Raw genomic sequence first — 6402 nt, 5'->3', positions numbered from 1 at the left:
ATTTTTATTTTTATTTTTCTCGTTATCACTAACTTCTTGGGTTCTCAAATTCTTATGCGAAAAACCGTAAATCAAGTTGTAATAATCAACGAGATCGAAAGGTATTTGCATAGACGAAGGAGAGACGCACAAAATAACACCGCCATGGCCAATCGCACTCTCAAAGAGTATGCAACGCCGTCTACGGCCGAGCCACAAGCTGTTATTGTGTACCCAACGGTTGAGGATGACAATTTTGAAATTAAGCCTGCCCTACTTAACTTGGTGCGGCAAAACCAATTCTCGGGATCCCCCACCGAGGATCCCAATCTTCACATCTCTCGTTTTCCTACGAATTAGTGGAACCATGAAGGAGAACCAAGAGGCCGTAAGACTTCATCTCTTTCCCTTTTCCTTAAGGGATAGAGCTAGCGCTTGGTTCCATTCCCTCGAAGTCGGTTCCATTACTTCATGGGATCGATGAGGCAAGCATTCCTTGCCCGTTTCTTTCCACCATCTAAAACCGCTAAACTTAGAGACCAAATCATGCGGTTCAACCAAAAAGATGGGGAATCTCTCTATGAGGCGTGGGAGCGTTTCAAAGAAATGCTAAGACTTTGTCCCCACCATGGCCTAGAGAAGTGGCTTATAGTCCACACTTTTTATAATGGCTTGTCTTATACCACTAAGATGTACGTTGATGCATGCGGGTGGAGCACTTATGAACAAGAATTACACGGAGGCGTATGCCTTGATCGAAGACATGGCTCAAAATCACTACAAGTGGACCGACGAGAGAGCCATCACTAGTTCTTCACCCTCCAAAAGGGAGGCGGTATACACGAAGTCTCTAACTATGACCACCTTGCTTCTAAAATTGATACACTAACCGAAAAACTTGAAAAACTCGAAAAACTCAATGTTAGTGCTATCAATTCTCGCTTCTACTCCTTCTTGTGAAATATGTGGTATAACTGGTCATGCCTTGGTGTTGATTGCCAACTAGGTAGTGCTATTAACGGTGTTGAGCAAATGAATTTTGCTCAATACAACCAAGGGATGAGACAAAATCAAAATTTTTATAAAAACCAAAATCCCTATGGACAAGTAGCACCACCCGGTTATGCAAACAACCAAAGATTCACTCGAAGTCCAATTTGGAAATTTTGTTGGAAAATTCTATTGCCAACCAAAACAAACAACTTCAAGAACTTAAAAACCAAACCGGATTTCTGAATGATTCTCTTTCCAAGCTCAATACCAAGGTTGATTCTATTGCTACTCACTCTAAAATGCTTGAAACTCAAATCGCTCAAATAGCCCAACAAGTGGCTACCTCTTCCCAAACACCGGAGTCTTTCCCGGTCAAACCGAAGCCAACCCCAAAGCCCAAGTTAATGTCATATCTTTTGGGGGTAGTAAGTTAGGCGAAACTTCGCTAAGGTTAAAAACATTGGGAAAGAAAATGTCAAGCCCTTAGGTGATAAAGTTGTGATAGAAGAAGCAAAACCACTTGAAGAAAACAAAACTCCATCCCCCTTAAATCCTGAAAAGCTTAAACTAGAGGGTAAGTTTGAAAAATTTGTTAACATACTTAGGAAAATTTGCATTAAACTTCCCTTTGCTGAAGCTTTGTCTAGGATGCCTCTATATGCCAAGTTTTTAAAGGAAATTTTTTCAAAGAAAAGGGCTATAGAGCATAATGAGACAATAGCCTTGGCTAAGGAAACTAGTGCAATCATCCAAGAAGCACCCCTAAGCTTAGAGATCCAGGTAGCTTTGCCATACCATGTGAAATTGGGAATGAAACCATAAACAAAGCCTTATGTGACTTAGGAGCTAGTGTTAGTTTGCTGCCTTTGTCTCTTCTTAAAAGGATAGGGATAGGAGAGTTGAAACCTACCGAGATGGAATTGAAAATTGCTGATCGCTCTACCATGAAACTTGTAGGATTTGTCGAGGACATACCCGTTAAAATAGAAGGGATATACATCCCCATCGATTTTGTAGTCGTTGACATTGAAGAGGACGATGACGTCCCTATAATCCTAGGTAGACCTTTCCTCGCAACTGCAGGGAGCTCTCATTGATGTTAAACTTGGTAGGATAGTCTTTCAAGTGAGTGATAAGATGGTAGGATTTGAGTTGGAAAACGTTATGAAAGGTCCCGCTCTTTACTCTTGTTGCATGCTTAACGATCATGTTGTGAAAGAACGTTTTATAGCGTCATCTACACAATATGATATCTTTGATCCATTCTAAGGACTCTTTCTAACCGTCAAGCTAATGACATTAAAAGAGCGCTTCGTGGGAGGCAACCCACGCATTTTACCGCTTTTGTTTTGTTTTTCTTTGTTTTAAGTGTTTTTGTAGGTAATTGTCCAAGTTGATTCGGAAAAGCGAAATTTTTGAAGCCCCCAGAGTCCGAAGGCCGGCACGGCCCGTGCCGAGGATAGCACGGCCGTGCCATGGTTTGTGAACAAAAGTTGAAGTCCAAGGTCGGAATGTTGGCACGGCCGGTGCCAAAGGGTGGCACGGCCGTGCCCGACTTCTAGCATCCTATATACCAATTTTTCTTCTTCTTCTCCATTCATTCTCAAACCACAAACTTCTTTCATCTTCTAACCCTCTCTCTAAACCTCCATAACTCTTAAACTCCAAACCTTCATAACTTCATCAAAAACCAACCAAATCACTCAATTCTTTCACCAATCAATCACAAATCTCATCCAAAACAAAACCCTCCCATCAAAAACATCTTTCACCCACTCAAACACATAATTCACCAAACCCTTATCTCCATTAACCCTAACCCAAAAACCACCAAACCTTCACCAATCTCCACATCTAAAACCATAAACTTCACTTAAACATCAACCCCAATCCAAAACCAACCCTTTCTACTCAAATTCTCATCAAAACCCTAACCTTCACCAAAACCCCAAAGTCAAACCAAGGTCAAAGGTCTAATGGCTTCACGAAGGAGTGGCAAGGAACCGGCAACATCTTCCGGAGGACCACCGTCAAAGAAAAGAGCACCGGCAAAGAATCATGGCATCACCTTCAAGGATAACAACCAAAAAGAAAGGTATAAAATCCTTATCTCTAAACCTTTGCATCCTTGTAGGTACCCTCATCCTCATACTATGACTACTTTAGGGATTAGGGACAATGCTTTTGAATTCTTGAATAGATTAGGATGGGGTGAGCCGCTTAGTCCTATGAGGGGGTATGAAAATTTTACTTATGAGTTTTTAAGTTCTATCCAATTCACGAAAGATAAGTTGAATTTAGATGACCCCGATCATAGAGTCTCCTTCCGGCTTTTGAATATTGATTACGAGATGTCCCTTGAAAACTTTTGCAATGAAATGGGCTTCGCAAATGCGGGGTTCATCCATGACTCTTGGAATCAAGCTCTAAAGCCGGACGACTATAACCCCTTTAGCTTTTGGACACGCATCACCGGCAGAAACCAATATGTTCCACGATCCAACAAGGCTAGTAACATACACAACCCGCTTCTTAGGTACCTTCAGAGTAATGGCTTGTACCATTTGGGGTAGGAAAGAAGTAGGAACATGTAGGACGGATGAAATCTTTATGCTTTGGGCTATGCTTACTAATAATCCCGTGAATACTTGTTTTTACATACTTGACTACCTCGCATCAATAGGAACTAAGCCTAATCTTGTAGCCGACATAGTGGTGGGGGGTGTTATCACGTTCATTGCTAGGAAGTTTGGAGTGAGTGAGGAGGAAGGGATAAATGAAATTCAGGGCAATAATAGGCTTAACATAGAGACATTAATCTCTATGAAATTCATTACACATCATCCACCCATGCAATATGCCCTTAAGCTCAATGTGCCTATTCTATTTTTGCTTCCTAACCCATCTCGGACTAACACCGAGGTGGAGGAGAATTGGTTGTATGTTGATAATGAACAGGTACATGAGCAACATGACGCAGAGAAGGTGCTAACTTGCACCCCGAGGAGGAACACCATGACCATGATGCCGAAGAGCTCAATGATGATGAAAGATGGGCATGGATGCGAACCGAGATAGAGAGGATAAGCACCGAGCAACAAAGGCAAGGTGTAGAACTTTTGGGTCTAAGAAATGATGCCCAAAGGGGCAACCGCTTGTCGGAAGAAAACAATGAAATGCTCCGAAGGATGATGCACCAATTCAATCTCCAAGGTCCTCCTTATGGACCTCAATGAGAACATGTGAGCTTTCCTCTTCCTCTCTTCCCTTTCCTCTTCCTCTTCTCCTTTCTCTCTTCACTCTTCCTACTACTCTTCTTCTACTCCATCCTCTTCTTCTTCTATTTTAATTTCTTTTTCTTTGAATCATTGAGGACAATGCTTCCCCTAAGTGTGGGGGGGGGGGGGGGCTAATAAAGTGTCTAGAGTCGTAGTGTTCCCAAACTCCCTTGAACTTTATTCTTTTGTTTTGTTTTTATAGCAAGAGGCATGACTAGTAGCTTGTTTTTAATGTAAATATGGCATGAAATTTTTGTTTTGTCTCTTCCTTAGGTTGCTTCTTGTACATGAAAGTAGTTTCTTGTGTTTCTTATGTTCTTGCTATACCCATATCATGTTTTATTGTGAAAATTCTCCAATGAGAAAAGCACCCGGTTGCAATCCTTGAGTAAATGTATGAATAGGTATTTTAAGGAACACGTTCTATCTTTAGTGTTAACTTAGACCCTTTAAAGTCTTAAGAGTAAAAGTAGTATAAGTTTGTGTGGGAAAATTAACCAAATTGTTCTTAATTGTTATATTCTCTTTAATTTGTTAATGTTAAATGGGGCAGGGAGAATGGCACCAACATGTGGGGGAAAGGACAATTACATCCTAACTTCCTAATTGTGGTGGTGACTCCTTAATTTGAACTTAAAGTGAAACAAATTCATCAATGCTAGGGGGAAAGGACAATTACATCCAAAAAGACTTCCTACGCGGAGATGAAACAAATAATAAATTTGCAGCACTGCTTAGGGTGATTTTGAATCTAGGGGGAAAGGACAATTACATCCGAGAAGACTTCCTACGAGGATAGATAGCCCCTAAGCATCTGCAGCCCCTTGTGCTTAATTGTTAAATTAATTCAATCTTAACTTTAATTCCCATCACTCTTATATGAAATGAAGAAAGGACTTTTCTCGGTTACTTTAGCACTAAGGATAGAACCTATTCCTCATAATATCTGTCTTATACAGGAGCAAGAAAAGGGTTGGACCGCACACACACACTCACTTGAGACTTGATGTTGGGTAGAATAGGTTCATGAGAAGTGTTTGAAGTTGTAATTAGTGTACTTGAAGCAAAGCCTTTCTTTTGAGACATTTGTTCTTAATATTGCCATAATCAAATCTTTTGTTGCCGCTATGTTTCTTTGCCTTTTGCTTCGAGGACAAGCAAAGATTCAAGTGTGGGGGAGTTTGATGAGTCATAGATAGTATTATTTATTGCCTTATTTAGTTTAGTTTTATTTTAGATTTGATTCTATTTTATTGCATTTTATTTTAGTTTAGAATATTTTACTTCAAATTGTCTTTTATTTTATTTTAGGAATAAATATATGGTGGAAGGTGCCTTGGAGCAAAAGAAAGAGGACCTAGAACAAATACAGCGCAAGAATACGAAGATACGGGGCAAAAATATATTCCCCCAAACTCAGAAGCTTGGCACGGCCCGTGCCAACATGTGGCACGGCCATGCCCGTCCCCGGGATCTTGTTTTGTTGCTTTTCTTCGGGCCCAAGTTACCCCGTTGCGGCTTTCTTGTTTTATCCCTTTAGTTGCTTAGTTTCTAAGTCGAATGTAAAGCTATAAATAGAGTAGCTCTCCACCATAAACAATCATGCTTTACTTTGTTTATTTCAATTGCTATTTTAATAAAAGTCTTTATTTTCCCTTTTTCTTTCTTTGCAATTTATTTTACCGTATTTCTCTCTTCTTCCTCCATGTCTACGATGAACATGAGTGAGTAGACTTCTTAGTCTTAGGATTATTGGGGAGTCTAATAACTCAATCCTAAACAAAACATGTCTAAACCCTAATTTCTATGTAACCCTAATTTCTAATCTAGATTCACCGTCTTAACGTGGATTAACAATTATCAAACTGTGGAAGCGAAAGCGGAGGGTTTGATAATCGTTAATCCATCATCCCAAACATCAATTCATAAAGCGAGAGCGGAGTCTTGATGTTGGAACAAGTGAATCTAGACAATAATTGCAAAACGGTGAAATAGTCTTTGCAATTATTGAGACAAAGAGTAGTTTCAATCCTCTATGCATCTTCTAGTAATCATGTCGGCGAAATAGGCTTGGTTGCTAGAAGTAAACTCTCACCGGACTTTCATCGGAAAGGTGAGGGGCTAAGGGAAACCGGTCTTTAGAAATTAGTGT

General features: G+C 40.2%; 1 non-coding gene across 1 annotated transcript; it reads right to left on the bottom strand.

The window, feature by feature from the left end:
- Nucleotides 1-507: 507 nt before the first annotated feature.
- On the bottom strand, nt 508-614 carry LOC146922334 (small nucleolar RNA R71). The gene has a single exon (XR_015012958.1). It is a non-coding gene; the product is annotated as a small nucleolar RNA R71 (small nucleolar RNA).
- Between the last annotated feature and the right edge of the window lie 5788 nt (nt 615-6402).

The sequence above is a fragment of the Medicago sativa genome, chromosome 5, assembly GCF_051527215.1.
Source record: "Medicago sativa cultivar Bolivia chromosome 5, Bolivia_mono, whole genome shotgun sequence".
Classification (NCBI taxonomy): Eukaryota; Viridiplantae; Streptophyta; class Magnoliopsida; order Fabales; family Fabaceae; genus Medicago; species Medicago sativa.
The sequence above is the reverse complement of the archived record's forward strand: the minus strand, read 5'-3'. Positions and strand labels throughout refer to the sequence as shown.